Source organism: Ursus maritimus, assembly GCF_017311325.1.
Source record: "Ursus maritimus isolate PB19 chromosome X unlocalized genomic scaffold, ASM1731132v1 scaffold_X1, whole genome shotgun sequence".
Lineage (NCBI taxonomy): Eukaryota > Metazoa > Chordata > Mammalia > Carnivora > Ursidae > Ursus > Ursus maritimus.
In genome coordinates this window covers 118,859,360-118,874,739 of record NW_024423319.1, presented here as the reverse complement: position 1 = coordinate 118,874,739, position 15,380 = coordinate 118,859,360, and the positions used below count along the sequence as shown (strand labels likewise).

Below are 15,380 nucleotides of genomic sequence, written 5' to 3'. Positions count from 1 at the left end.
CTCAGATTCTCTCTCCCTCTCCCTCCTGCTCTCTCTCAAATAGATAAATAAAATCTTTCCAAAAAATCACGTCTTGAACTTGTTATGGGTTGAATCATGTCCTACAAACAAGGTATGTTGAAGTCCTAACCCCCAGGACCTGAGAACGTGGCTTTATTTGGAAACAGGGTCTTTACTGAGGAAGTGACGCTCCACTGAGGTCACTGGGGTGGGTCTCACTCCAGTATGACTGGTGTCCATACAGAGAGGGGAATTTTGGACACAGACGGACACACACAGAGGGGAGATGATGGAACACACACAAGCAGAGGGTGGCCGTGTGACTGAGGTGAGGCATGAATAAGCTAAGAAAAGCCAAAGATTGACAGAAAACAGCAGAAGCTGGCAGAGACAAGGAACAACCCTCCCCTAGAGCCTTCATGGGGAGCACGGCCCTGCTAATACCTCGGTTTCAGACCTCCAGCCTCCAACACTGCGAGACGATGAATTTCTGTGGTTTTAAGCCACCCAGATTTTCGGACTTTGTGACGGCAGCCCTAGGAAATGAATCCAGAATCCATCACTTCTCCCCGCAAAACACCCAGTCATTTCTGGAGGGTTTGTACAGATACTTATCTGTAAATTCACAGAACATGATTGAGAAGTTTATATTCCAATCAGTAATGGATACCTATGGGCAGAATGAGCAGGTGACCTATGAGGTGAGCCTGGCCTTTCTACACGTATTATTGAAAACCCAGCAGCCAATATGAGTATTTGTTTAAGTCAAAATTCTTTTTTAAAGGTGAAATGGTGATGGGCATGCCCAGTGCCTCTCCCTTCTCCTAGAACAAGTGACCCTCTTCTAGGACCCAGGCCTCTGCATTCCAACTATTTGGTTCATACAAAGGCATCCACCATCGATCGGTCCTGCAGGTGCACTTTGGGACCAAGCTGGGTCCCTTGGGTCTGACGGAATCCCTCCCCGTCAGCACAGCTGAAGACCTAAGCCTGGGACAGGCTGGCCGCTGTATGCATTGCTTCTCAGGAGAAGCAGTTCTGGGGGCAGAGAAGAAAGCCAGTTTCGAAAGGGAAGCAGAGACGATGGACGGACATCTCTGTAAGAACCAGTGGCCCTGGAATTCCTGTTTCCAGCCACTCCACAAACCAGCTACACGTCTGTTCTCACTTACTTGAGCCAATGCTGTCACCAACGCCACTTGGAATTGGGTTTCTGCAACTTACATTCAAAACAGTCCCACCCAGAAAGGAACCAACAAAACGTAGGAGAATAAATGCACACGATTCTAAACACCTGGTGAGAAAATGGTCACACTTTTCATTATCAAAGGAATACAGATTCTTTTAAAATGGGATGTCTTTTTTTTTTTTTTTTTTTTTTCAATTCAGTGGCATCTATGCTGTGTGTCCCTTGAACTGAAAGTCTCAACCTCAGGGTGGTGGAATGATAAGCATATTTTATTCTCCTTTATTTATACTTTTCTGTATTTGCGAAATCCTCACCAACAAGATATCACTTTTGTATTAAACGTTAATTTTCCTTTTTTTTTAAGAAAAGTCTTACAAGAAATCAAGTGTGAGACATCCAGGACCTCGACATTGAGGTATTTGCAAAGAACTTCAAGCATTTGCAGGAAGAAAATGAGCAAAGACTCCAGGGTGACCATGGAGACCATGGTTTAGAGCACATTATTTTTGGCTTCTTAGCACGCCTCAAATATAGCATATTTCCTACTAACCTGGGATTAGTACGTGTACCATTACCATGATTATGTCATATATTTAAACACCTTAATATATCAGATCCTGCTAACTGGTGTGGTACCTTATAGTTTTGCTCACCAATATTCAAGGACCCCCCCTGAGGAAGGATTAAACATCCCCACTCAACAGGGGCGCCTGTGTGGCTCAGTCAGTTAAGCATCCAACTCTTGGTTTCGATTCACGTCATGATCTCAGGGGCGTGAGATCGAGCCCTACATTGGGCTCTGCACTCAGCATAGAATCTGCACGGGCCTTCTCTCTCCCTCTGCCTGTCCCCCCCAGCACTCATGCGCTCTCTCTCTCTCTCTCTCTCTCTCTCTCAAATCAATACATAAATCTTTAAAAAACTCCCCACTCAGGTGTTGCCAGGTGACTCGCTGTCCCCTATGAAGGTGAGAAATATGATGCTTCAGGGGAATGTTTTATGACGTGGTTGTCATCTTCCCTCATCTCCCATTCCACCAACCTCAGTCCCCAAGACACTACCAGGAGCAGACGCCACAGGCCCACTTACAGTGAAATGTAGCAAGAGCAAGAAATACGCTGAGTTGTAAAGTCTCAGCCTCGTTTCTTACTGTGTGGTCTCAAAGCCCATCCTCACTAGTACAATGGGAACCCAAGAAAAGATACCATCAAGAATCTTTGCAAAGAAAAGGAACATGGCACGTACCGGGTTGCAAAACACATTTTAACTGCTGTTCTATCCTCCTGCTATTTTTACACACTGTAATTATTCTTCTTCATATTTTACTAACTTAGCAAAAGGTTCTAGTGCTTTCTGAGGCTGATTAACAAGCAAGCTAAGGGAAAAGCTTGGCTGGATGAGAAGCTCTACCATTTCTAGAACAGCTCACACTATGCACAAATTACACTGCTATCATCATAATCAAGCACAAACAAGGCCACGTTGCTGTAACACATGATCCAGCCCGTGATTCCCTCCACCCTGCACACCACCCGCTCTCCGTCGCGCAAGTAGAGGAGAATGTAATGGGAATCACACAAGCAGCTCATAGTAATTTTTCCCAGATCTGTTTTTACTCCACTTCTAAGCCCGAGTTTAGACCCAAGATTTTTGTCTCATGGAAGCTAACTTAAATCGTTTTGTTAAATTCAGGCTCCCCGTATGACGTGTGCATATAGGGGCGGAGGGGAGGACTGCCTTCGTGCTACATCAGGGATATGCAACAATAAAGACACAACCCCTCAAGTAACAGCAAAGGAAGAGCATTTTTCAGTGTAAGTTGATGGCAACCACTTCAGTGATCTTGTGCATGAAAGGAATGCAGAGAAGGGTGAAGTCACTTTTAAGAAAGTAGATTGAGATCACCGTCATCCAGAGCCAAACAGCCGCTGGTGAACTCAAGTCCCTCCCAGTGGAGCAGAGCACAGCACACACGGGCTGGCGTGCCGTCCACACGGAACCACCGTCCGTCCACATGCACAGCCACACACGCGGTAACGCAGAGACCATGTGGGGGGACACACAGACAAAGCCACGCACACGATCCACACCGGACCAGCTCGCACACACAGGAACACGCACCACCGACGACAGGGCCGCGCACGGACCACACCACGAAGAGCTGGGGCTTTGTCTCATATGTTGATGTGAAACCTCCTGGAATGGGTCAGTGAATTTCTGCTATGCTAAAACGTTCCGCCTTAAGTCAGTGTTGACTTCAAGAGGTGAACCACAATATTTTATCAAAATAAAACTTCCCTGTGGTCTAGGGCAACTTCACCCAGCGTTAGTAATGCCATTCAACGCCAACATTGCCTGACAGGTCCTTCTTCGGCAAATAAAATGGCACCCTCAGGACCTACTCACCTCCCAAGGGCCCCACCTGCAAACAGCATCATCCTGGCAGTGAGATTTCAGCCTACGAAATGGGGGGCAGACACCGACAAGAAGACCAGAGCATCCCTGGAAGAGCTCAATGCAGTTGTTTCTATGAAATCCTGGCACGCTTTTATTCATGGCAGCGGTACCAAACAGAAGATCCCACCCTCCATTTCTAAAAGCAACAAATGCTTTAGAAATGATCAGACTGATAATTTGTCAATTATCAGACTGATAATTTGTGCCTCAATGTATATCATTTGGAAAGCAGTTTTAATGATAGATGGTTTAGTTAGAGGATAAAATGGAATATACTTTTTACAGCGTTACTTATGAATTGACTTATATGACCAAGCGCTTTGTATGTTTTCTATTACTCTAGATTTTGTATCCTAGAACACCCCAAAGGGCAATTCTGATGGTGAAATAAAATACTATATGTACAGTTCCCACTGCACGGTAGCATACACTAAATTCTACTTACTTTTCTTTCAGTAGGACATCTAGACTTTGGACAAGTTAATGAAAACCAAGACATGGAAGTCCTGTGAACAAGCCATTCATGGCAATCCCCGAAGGCGGTAAACTTTCACATTTGAAAAGCGCACCCCATCACCAGCCCTAATCTAATGCCACAGGAGTTCCCAGCTACTTAAGCAATTACTTCAGTTACAGAGCAATTACGCTTACCTGCCAGCGCCAACAGGGAAAAATAACAATGAAAATTGAAATTCAACTTAAACAGTGACACTCGGGCACAATTCACGGACCGCAGAACGGAAAGAACATAAATTGCTTCCAGTTCCCTCAACACTGAAGAGAAGAGCGTGAAACAGGTAATAAATCAAACTTTAATTTAGAAATTTCTTGGGATTATACTTTCATTGGGATTATACTTCGAAGCCTCCCCATCAGTAAAAGAAACATACAAGCTCCTCATCTATTTACAGGGTCTGACTCCCCTGCCCACCTCTCAAAAACATACGTGCACCTGTCACTAGTATTTTCTATTTTTATTTTTTGTATGTGACCCTGAATAGTGTGCATGTTTCAGGGCACTTCCCAATCACGTGGAAATCAATTCTTCTAAATTATATCATGCCATTCTCTCAGGAGATAAAAACGTTTTAATTGGGTGAGAAAAGGGATTTACTACTTCAACTACTCTCTGAAAAAATTCCTTTCACTTTCTCAGTATCAAAGCCCCCGTTACTGCTGCTTCATTTCTTCAACGTCTGTTAGATGGTGTTGCTATTTTTCAAAGGGATTGTGCATGAAGCGTGCCCTTACATTTCTATAGTGCTCAGGACAAAACGTGTATCCCAGGTTCTCTTTGCCTCTGAAGACTTTGAGGCAGGTAAAGATCCCCACACCAGTGGCCCTATTCATGCTTTTTCTTCTCCTTTAAAAAAAAAAAAAAAAAATCAGTATCGTGTCAATCCCTTCCTATTTAGTAGTTGAACCATCTTGAGAAAGGTAAATTGTCCACTTACAAATATTTTCTTGCTCTGTCCAAATCAATGAGGCTGAGTGACATGGAGATAGTCAATTTCAAAATTATAAATAAAAACCCTACGCCTCTCAAGCAGAGATCAGCAAACCACGCCTGTTGGCCAAATAAGGGGCTGCCTGTTTTTATAAAATTGTGTTTAAGATTTTATTTTTAAGGAATTTCTACACCGCATGTGGGGCTCAAACTCACAACCCCAAGACCAAGAGTCAGAAGCTCTACCAACTGAGCCAGCCAGGGGCCCTTACAAATAAAGTTTTATTGGCACTGGACCACACCCACTTGTTTACATATTGTGTATGGCTCCAGGGACCAAGCTGACAACTTTCCACAAAGAGTCAATCCCCTACAAACCCTAAAATAATTACAATCTGGCCCTTTACAGAAAATAGTTGCCAATCGCTGCTCTAAAGAGGTACTAACAGAAATACGATGCAAGCCACATATGTCATTCCAAGTTATTTAGTAGCCATATTAAAAATTAAAAAAGAAACAAGTGAAGTTAATTTTACTACATTTTAGCCCAATATATGTAATACTGTCATTTCATCACATGATCAATACTAAAGTTATTAAGAAATTGTCCTTTTTTTTTCCTTCCAAGTCTCAGAAGTCTGCCTCACACAACAATTCAGACTAGCCACAGTTCAAGAGCTTGGTAGCCACACAAGACTAGGGGCCACCACGTTGTTGCCTGTCACTCTAAAGGGCTTGCTAAGTAAAAGGAGAAACGGATGGAAAAGGGGAATTTTTCAGTGAAGGCTCCAGCTTCACGCAACTGAAATGTGACATAATGGACTTCCTGCTCATGCAAGCATATTCCAAGTAATATTTGGGACATAAAACATCATTTGTTGTGTACCTGAAATTCACATGTTAACTGGGTGTCCTGATTTTCTCCGGCCACCCACGCCTCGGGCCCTGTCTTCCTGCTCATTTCAAGTAGAAGGGAGTGAATGGAGGGGACGTTGTCCTGGGGTCTCCACTGGGCTCGGGGGGCCTCGAGTCAGCCTTTCATTGATTTTGAAAATTGCTGGTGTGCACGCACTCACTGGCCTTGGAGATCAATTAATGCTAAATTCATCTGGCCCGAGGGCTGCCAGGTGTCACGCAGAAGGCCTGCAATGCCCCCAGCAACTAAGGAGTCTACAAACTGGAAATGTAGACAGCATCTTCCTCTTCAGAAAGCCCTTTTTGCTTTAAAAAAAAAAATGTGTGTTACGAGGGACACCTTACACAGAAAAAGAAACACTCTGCACGATGAAGACTCACAATAAGACCAGACTACAAATAACCTTTCTTATTCCTACGGGAAAAAAATAATAATAAAGACGGTCTTCTTTTTGCTGCCAGGAAAGTAGGCCAGCACTTCGGGAAGCCTCGAAGTACAGAGCGAGGCAATACGCACAGTGAGATGACCGGAGTAATTGCAGAACAGGAGAGCTGGCTGGGAATCCACATAAGAATCCAAGTTGTAGAAACCGAGCCCTGTGCGTTCTGNNNNCTACACTCAAAAACTTGGTGACACGATTCACTATGGTCCATCGTGGAGCCTTCTGACCGTGTGCTCTTCTGAAGGCAAGCCTAACAGAGCTCAGAGCACAGGGTGAAAATCAGCTTGTGCCTCGCAGAGTGTCGTCAGGCGAGAGACGGCGCGGCGGGGCAGTCGGGGGGACTGGGCACATGGGTGACTCGTTCGGCAATCGTAGCGTGAGCAAAGCTGTCTACACAATCTGAACAAGTAAGAACAGACCCCGCCCAAAAATGAGGGAGAAGATGATCCAGTGACAGCGGCAATTAGGCACTTTTCCTTTTACTCGTCTTGAAAAATCATCTGGGAGAAACTTTCTCACAGCAAGAACAGAGAACCTTTATGTCACTCTCTTCCAAGTTAATTTCCTTGCAAAGATCAAGATTTGAAGCACTCTGCCCTCAACCCGTGATTCAGTGATCGCTCAGAAGCTATTTCTGTGCAGAATGAGGGTGATCTCTTAGGTGGCACGAGCATATTCTTAACACTGTGTGCACACCAATGTGGTCCAGTGAGTATTAACATCCAACTAAAGGCTTGAAACCATTCCACCCCAACCGAAGACACCAGAATCTTCCAAGTTCTCCATGTTTTTCTTATTTCAACTATCTTTTCGTACAGCTTCAGTTACAAGCAGAGCCATGAGGAGCACTTGAAAAGTCTCCAGAATTCCATGGACACTCATCAGCTTCTCCCAGGCTCTCCGTTTGGATCGGTACCATGTGTTCGTCTTATTTTCCTGACAGCTTGCCCACTTTATCTGGAGACTCTTTTCTCCTAAAAACCAGAAAACTCACTCCAAAAGGGAAAGCAGAAAATGCACTGGAAAAAAGGAGACTCCCAAGCATCTCCACTGTCAAACCAGTTTTAAGTTATGCTATACTCATTCTAGAATTCCACAGTACGTTGAAATAAAATCACCGTGAATGTACTTAATGCCATTGACGTGTACACTTAAAAATGGTTAAGATGGTAAATGTTGTGTTATATATATTTTACCACAATAAAAAAAATACAAGTACAAAAAATGAAGTAAAACGCAATAGCCCTCCACAAAGAAAAGGTCACGCACAACACAGAGTTGACGGTGAGTCTTGCTCCTGTGTTCCTGGCACCTGCCGAAAGCTGAGCCTCCTTCTCCTCTGTGACTTGAAGTTCTAAAAATTGTTCCCCCTACTAAGCACAGTTTTTGGGTCATACTAGCCATTCAATCCTATCTCTGAACAGGATTATAATCTAAATACGCTGAAAAAATACAGGATTATCTAGACTATTCACCTCATGGTCCAGTTATTTTGGCCTAAAGTGCAAACAGAGTTCCATTTAAATACTACAGTAGGGCGCCTGAGTGGCTCAGTCAGTCGAACGGTTAAGTGTCTGCCTTCAGCTCAGGTCATGATCTCACGGTCCTGGGATCGAGCCCCACATTGGGCTCCGTGCTCAGCGGGGAGCCTGTTTCTCCCTCTCCCTCTGCCCTTCCCCCTGCTTGTGCTCTCTCTCTCTCTCTCAAATAGATAAAATCTTTAAAAATTAAATAAATAAATAAATAAATAAATAAATAAATAAATAAATAAATAAAAATATTACAGTAATAACCAGTTACCTCCTCAAATTCCATGGGAACACTCATACTTCTCTTTTGTTGGTAGTCGTCAACAATTTCTGCACTGGGAAATTGGTGCTGTTATTTTCATAAGCAATCAAATTCTTTCATGAGGATTTTAAAATTTTTTTCCTACTGACAGCTAACTCATGAGTAGGTGCGTTTTGCTTTTCTTCCCGGAGATTAAGCATTCCTTATGAAATTTCACACATTCCCTATCTGCTGCATCAGTTGGCTTTGGGGACGGTTTTCATGGTTTTGTGATTTATTAGTTGTGAGGTCTCTTGATGATGTCTATACAGGGCCCTTTGTGGACCTGGAGGAAAATGGAGTTTAGAAGGAAGAGGGGCACTGCTGAGCTGAGACTTAAAAGGGGTGAGGGCTGGGAGAGCAAGATCCTTTCACAGGGAGGAACATGGGGACAGAGCAGAGCAGGCACACAGAGCGATGCTGGGGAAAGTGTTTCAGGCTAAGGAGTTTAGCTTATGCCCTGAAAGGGAAAAGGGGGTGCCACTGGAAGATTGTTAGCAAGGGGGCATGTATCAGATTACACAGCAGCCTAAAATATATAGGTCCAAGTCCTAACTCCTGGTACCTCCGAATGTGACCAAAGAAGGGGTTTTGCAGATGTCAATAAAGTTAGGATCTTGAGACGAGATCATGTAGATTTGGGGTGGGCCCTAAATCCAATGACTGGCATCCTTATAACAGAAAGGAGAGGAAGATGTGAGACACAGAGACCGAAGAGGCCATTCAAAGACCAGGGCCAAGACTGGAGTGGTACGTCGGCAAGCCAAGGACTGCTAGTAGCCACCAAAAGTTGAGAGAGGGGCATGGCACACATTCTCCCCTGAAGTTGCAGAGGAACCCGTCCTGTAGACACCTTGATCTCAGGCGTGTGGCCCCCAGAACAGTAGAGAATAAATTCCTGCTGTTACAACCCCCTTGCACCCCCTTCCACCGAATTTATGTTCGGTTGCTAGAGCAGCACAAGGAAACCAATACACATTCATATAATCAGGTTTTCATTCCAGAAACATCATTCTGGCTTCTGTAGAGGAAGACGGCTTGACCTAAAGGATTCAAGTGTTCCAGGAGATCAGTTACAAAGACTGGAAAATAACGCAGGTGAGAACTGCAAAGACCCAGTACTGAGGGAGGGCGATGAAGGCAAGGTTATCAAGGCAAAGGCCTTTCAGAGACATTGTCAGAGGGAGGTGTGGGCAGCAGGGGCAGCAAGGAGCCAAGGGCGAGAGCTACTGAGGAGGGGGGAGGGCACAGGCACAGGTGTTACCTGAAAAGAAGGGCAGCTGGGCCCCAGAGATGGCGGGGGAGGTAGGCATGGATGCAGATGAGATCCATCACTGCCAAGTTAAGAAACGAGACCCCCATTAGTCAAGGTCATCTGCTGAAAGTGTGTGTGGAGAAGGACCGGGCGAGAGAGCCATGCCAGCCCGACGAGCTTGGGTCTGGAGGAGGGGGAGAGCTGAAGACGGCCTCGCAGAATCGCTTGCTCTCATGGGGGCCCAGCTGGGGTTGAAGATCGTGATCCGTAGTAACGTGAATTCACTCGGTTGTGCAATTTTTCTTAGGCAGCCATCAACAGTTTGGATGTGGACCAAGGACGGCAGATGGCTGGGCTGATTCAAGATCGGGCTTCCGCAAAGAGCAGTGCATAACATTTCAGTTTGTTTCCAATATGAGCTCTGTTGGACCGATCAACTCCAGTAAATTCTCCACTATAAACATCGGGTACAAAAATGCTCCCTAATGAATAAATACATTGTGGTACAGTCATATGTTGAATGCTAAGATAGCCTTGAGGATGAATGAGCGAACATCATGCACGTAACGTCAAGTGACAGATGCAAGACACCCCCCCCCAAGAACACGCAATTCAGTTCCATTAATACAAAATCCATTCAGTTTAAGGGTGCATACATGGAGTAAAACTATAGAGAAAATCAAGGAGATGATTATCCCCCAAAACAAAATAGTGATAAATTCTGGTAGGGAATGATGGTTGGTGATCATGGGGGTTTCCAGAGCAGCTGGCAACATTCCCCTTCTCAACTCAGGGGATTACTAGTTGTTCTTTTTCTATTACTCATTAAAATATATATATTTTGAATGCTTTCTTATGTCCAGAGGTCATACGTCATAATAAAAGATAAAAGGAAAAGACGTAAATGCTCTGTGAAACTAGTAATTCAATTATCACTTGAATTCGCTATAAAACAGAGATTAGCATTCCAATAAGCCAGGAAATATTTTTCAGGAGCAAGTATTAGCAACCTAAATCAAACTAGGCTAAGGAAAAAAAAAAAGGAACACACTGGTTCACGTAATTGAATAGTCCATGTGTGACCTTCGGGCATGGCTAGATCCAGGTGCTCAAATGCTACCTAATGGGGTCTCCCTCTATTCCTTGGCACCATGTTTCAGTGCCTCTGTGCTATCTTTAGTCTCAAGAATTGATAAACAAGATGGATTTTATCATAACTAGGTTTACATGTTAACAGCTTAGCAAGCAAGCAAGCAAATGACCAAAGGAAAAAAGAAAACTCTTTGTCAGCAATTGTAGCAAAAGCCCATATCTGACTCTTTCTGGATCATCATGAGCAAAAGACTCTTCCCTAAGCAGTCACTATAGGCAAGGGATGTGACATGCTGTTTGGCCAGACCTGGTCCCCAAGTTTATCCGCAGAGCTCTGTATGTCACAGAGTGACAGCCAAGTGCTCCCTAAAGAAACTTCCCTTGTTTTAACCAAAAGACGGGGAATGGCCATGGAAGCAGGCAAAACCTGCCAATGTGCACTATGAATATTTCCTCCTTCCTTGAGTGCTGTCGCCAAGCAGTAATTTCCTTTCACTTCCCACTCCTATACATCACACAAGTCACCTCCAAATAAAGAGCAAAGACAAACAAAATACACAAAAAAGACCCAAGAATTCAGAAAGCAGCAAAAAGACTTTAAAGAATGAGTGAGTGATTCCATTTTCCCCAACCTCTGGCCTCTCATTAATTACCTACTGGAAGTCTGGGCCAGAGCTTATGTACATAATTATATAATTTCTATCGACTTACTGATAATGGATTCCTGCTAGCATGGTTCAGTAGAAGAGAATGTGACACTGTGCTTGGCAAGGCAATGAAGGGTGCCAAATTGACCCAACTCCCTCAGCCTTTGCCCAGTGACCTGCAAATTGTGTCCTGGAGCCTCTGGGGGCAAACGGAACTCAGCGAGCTCTTTAAAGTGAAAAAAGGGGGAAGATCATGAATGCCCTGGGACGGTCCAGGACAAAATGGACTTCCTCCAGAAGGACAGGACAAACTTTGCCCATAACTGCCCAAGCCAGCCAGCGCTCCGGGACCACTCGAAGGTAATCACAACCACACATATCTTCTCACGACGTCTGTCGTTCACAGAATCCTCTCTGCTTCTGCGGACACTGCCAAGGCTGGGCTTCAAGGCAGAGCCACAGAAATTTGAGAGCAGCCTGCGATCACCAACTCTTCCTAGCCACCCCCCACTGGAATCAAATGTTAATAAAGGCTGCTGAATCCATAGCTCCAACAGACTTTAGCCCCCAGACATCTCTCTTTCTATCTCTCTTTCTTTTTTCCTTAACGTCTCCTTTCTGAGAACAGCTTGAGGAAATCCACAGAGTCACATCCACATCCTTTCCCCCGTTAAAGCAACTAAAAAGAGAGAACTCGCCTTTTAATAATTACCAGTTATCATTTCACAACAAAAGGCTTTGTGGTTTCTGTCACCTACGATCAATGAAGATTAAATTAACATCTTGAAAAGCCACACGATTACTCCACAAACATACCTCAGGCTCCCTCCTCCGTGCCAAGCACTATGGTAAACTCAAGGGACACAAACATTAATAAGACACAACTCTTGCCAAAAAGAGATGACTCGGGAAAAACTCTAGTAGCATTTTCAGATGACCCACAGGCTGTGGTGAAGACAGAATATAGAAGTCATCTTTTTTAAAAATCTCTCCTCTCCCAGAACAGAGAATTAAAATTGCAGCTGTCATGCGGGCAAATGGCCCAGGCCTGGCAGTTCCAAGCTGCCCTCCCCACCACGAGCTCCCTCCCTTCCACACCCCAGGCTGCAGGAGGCATGTGAGCCCCTCCCCCCACCCTCTGCCCCTCCTCCACCAAGCCTCTCAAGTGGTCTCCCCAACCCTGGTAGGGGCTGAATTGTGTCCCCTCAAAACTCTATGTTGAAATCCTAACTCCCACTACCTTAGAACTTGACTGTACTTGGAATCAGGTTCTTCAGGAGGTGATTAAATTTTAAACGGGCTGATTAGGATGGGTGCCAATCGAAAATGACTGGTGTCCCTGTGAACAGGAGATTGGGACCTAGATACACACACAGGGAAGATGGTGTGAGCACACAGGGAGAAGTCAGCCACCAACACGCCAACGAGAGAGGCCTCTGGAGACACCTCAGCTCCTGACAGCTCCGTCTCACACTTGCAGTCTTCAGAACAGCCAGGACATAAACCCTGTTGTTTCAGCCACCCACCCTGTTACTTTGCCATGAAAGCCCTCGCAGACCAATACAAACCCCATCTACCACTCCCAAAACGCAAAGACCCTACAGAAACTCCCAGGTTTGCAAGGTGCCTCTTTTTTCCTCCCCCGTTTCGCAAGATCAGGCCCGTAAAATGCAGGACACTTCGCACTCTTTAGAGGGAAATGGTACAGCTCACTACACCTGGACATGCGCAGGACCACCCCCCTCCAGCAGCTCTGCACGTGGCACCCAACGCTGGTCTCCTTCCTCCCCTGACAAGTCCCCAGACCCTTTCAAGACGCTGCACAACCTGGCTTGGAGGAGCCAATGGAGCTCTTGCTGAATCTGGCTTCACTGATGGGACCAGATTGTGAACGATACATTTGCCAATTTTTCCCCTGTGCCAGACCATTTTTAAGTGATGTGTGCACAGAATGGCATTTAAAGGCCTTAAATATCTCTCCAGGGAGAGAAAAAAGCAGAAAATAGCCCCTGGAGCTCACATAATATCAGCCAGAACAGCTGAAGCAGAGTTTGGGTGGGTTTTCGGTTTGTTTTTTGTAGGGGGGTTCTTCTTTTCTGGTTGGTGGTTTTTGTTGTTTTGGCTTTGGGGCTGAAGGAAGGGAGCAGAAAAGAGAGGGCACCTAGTTAGGAAAGTCACTTCTAGATTGGAGGAGAGGGGGTTTGGGGACTACTGGATTCCAACTCCTTCCAGTGCAGGGTGTGCAAGCCACCAGGGGCAATGCCATGACCCTGCAGGCAGCTCAGCTGCTGGGGACACCCAGCCTCCACCTCACCTTTCCTGGAGAAGGGCTTGGTTTTTTGTTTTGTTTTTTTTTTAATGTTTTTTTTAAGCAGCACTTCCTGTTATGTTTGAGGAAGGCTTGGGCCGTTTTATTATTAAGCAATTCTCTTTTTAAGTTACCAAAAAAAAAAGAGAGAGAGAGAGAGAGAGAGAGACCATATTTCCACCAGGCTAGAGTCGGCCTTACTCAAGCACCCATGTTTTAAATCTCATATTTTCTTAAGCCCTAATTGAGCCTTCCAAGAGCTCGCTATGTTTAATTTGCATTCTGAAACAGAAAATCTAATGTGTTTTAACATTGTCTGCTTCAGCTGAAAAGGAAACTGTAAATTTATACAGTCTGGTTTAAAAAAAAAATTGGCAATTGCATCTTAATGAGTCTCTGGAATGGGGTTGGGCAGAGCCCCAAGCCCCATCCCTAGCCTCCCATCCCCTTCTTCCTCCACTTCCCATCCCCCTTCTCCTCTTTCCACCAGTCCCTCCTCTGCGTTCTACCCATCCCCCTCCTCCTCTACTTCCTCTTCCCATCCCCCTCCTCCTCAGCCTCCCATCCTCCTTCTCCTCCACCTCCAATCCCCCTCCTCTATTGCATACCTGTTCTCCTCCACCTTCCATCCCCACCGCCTCCTCCTCCCATCCCCCTCCTCTTCCGCCTCCCTCTCCCACCCCCAGGTCCCATCCCCCTTCTCCACTTTCCATCCGCCTCCCCTTCGCCACCCTCCAAACCCCCCTCCACTTTCCACCCCCCTTCTTTGCTCCCTCCCTTCCCCTCTCCCCACCCCTAGCCCTCTCCGCCTTCCCCAAGCAACCACAGGCTTCCTCCTTCTCCTTCCCTCTCCCCTCTCCGCCCCCGTGACCCCCTCTGCCGGCCCCCCTAGGTGGGGGCCGGGTCTGGAAAGGTCACGTGGCCCCCTCGGCCTCCCGGTGGGGTGAGGGGGCCGGCTGCCCAACCTGTTCTTTGTTAAGAGGTCAACGCCAGCGCCCAGCTCAGCCGAAAGAGTTACCGACGACCTTCGAAGAGCAGCGCACTCGCAGCACCCCCGCCCCCACCCCGCCCCCCTCGCCTGCTTGCCGGGCTCTCGCTAAGTGCGGTGCTCCCCAAATGGCTCAGGCTCACCGGTTCCTCCGGGGGGGGGGGATCCTAAGGCCCTTCGGGGGGTGTGGGCGGGGGGTCGGGTCCCGTGCAGGCTGAGAAACCGGAAAGGTGAAGCTGAGGGGCTTGTGCCTCCGGGGAGCGGGCCCGAGGGCCTGGGGATGGGTGGAGGTCGGGGAGGTGGGGGACGGAGGTTAAGAGGGAGCTCCTGGAGGGAGGGGGCCTTAGCGGGGGGGAGGGGCTCTGGGCGGTGGAGGCGGAGGTTCCACGGAAGGGAGTGTCAGGCCCCAACGCGTCGGGCTCTGGCTCTACTGGTAGACCCAGCAGGGAGTCTCTGAAAGTGTGCTGCGTATCGGGAGGGGGTTGTCCTGACCCGCCTGGCCTGTAATTAAACCGCGCGGTGAGAGCGCGCGGGAAGCCGGCCGGGACCACGGTGTGCGGGGGAGTCCTGCCGGCCCCATCAACCTAACTTCGGAGCCTCTGTTGTTGGATAACGTGACCAGAGCATTCGCACAGCGATGGGGTGCGTGCTTGAGCCACCTAATGGGATCTCTCTCCCTGCCCTGTAGCTTTACCACTGACGACGTAAAGAATGTGTACTCTTCCTGCAAGAAAGCAAAACATAGCCAATTTTCTGTCCAAGAAAATAGAAATTCCCAGAGAAGACCCAGTGTTAACATTAGCTTCCAT

The 15,380-nt window shown here is 46.6% G+C and overlaps 1 long non-coding RNA gene across 1 annotated transcript in view; it reads right to left on the bottom strand.

Moving 5' to 3' along the window:
• The window catches only part of LOC103666322, a 457,349-nt gene extending 442,687 nt beyond the window's left edge, over window positions 1-14,662 (bottom strand). The window contains exon 1 of the long non-coding RNA XR_005835895.1: window positions 14,549-14,662. This is a non-coding gene — a long non-coding RNA (uncharacterized LOC103666322). The remainder of the gene's footprint in view (window positions 1-14,548) is intronic.
• Between the last annotated feature and the right edge of the window lie 718 nt (window positions 14,663-15,380).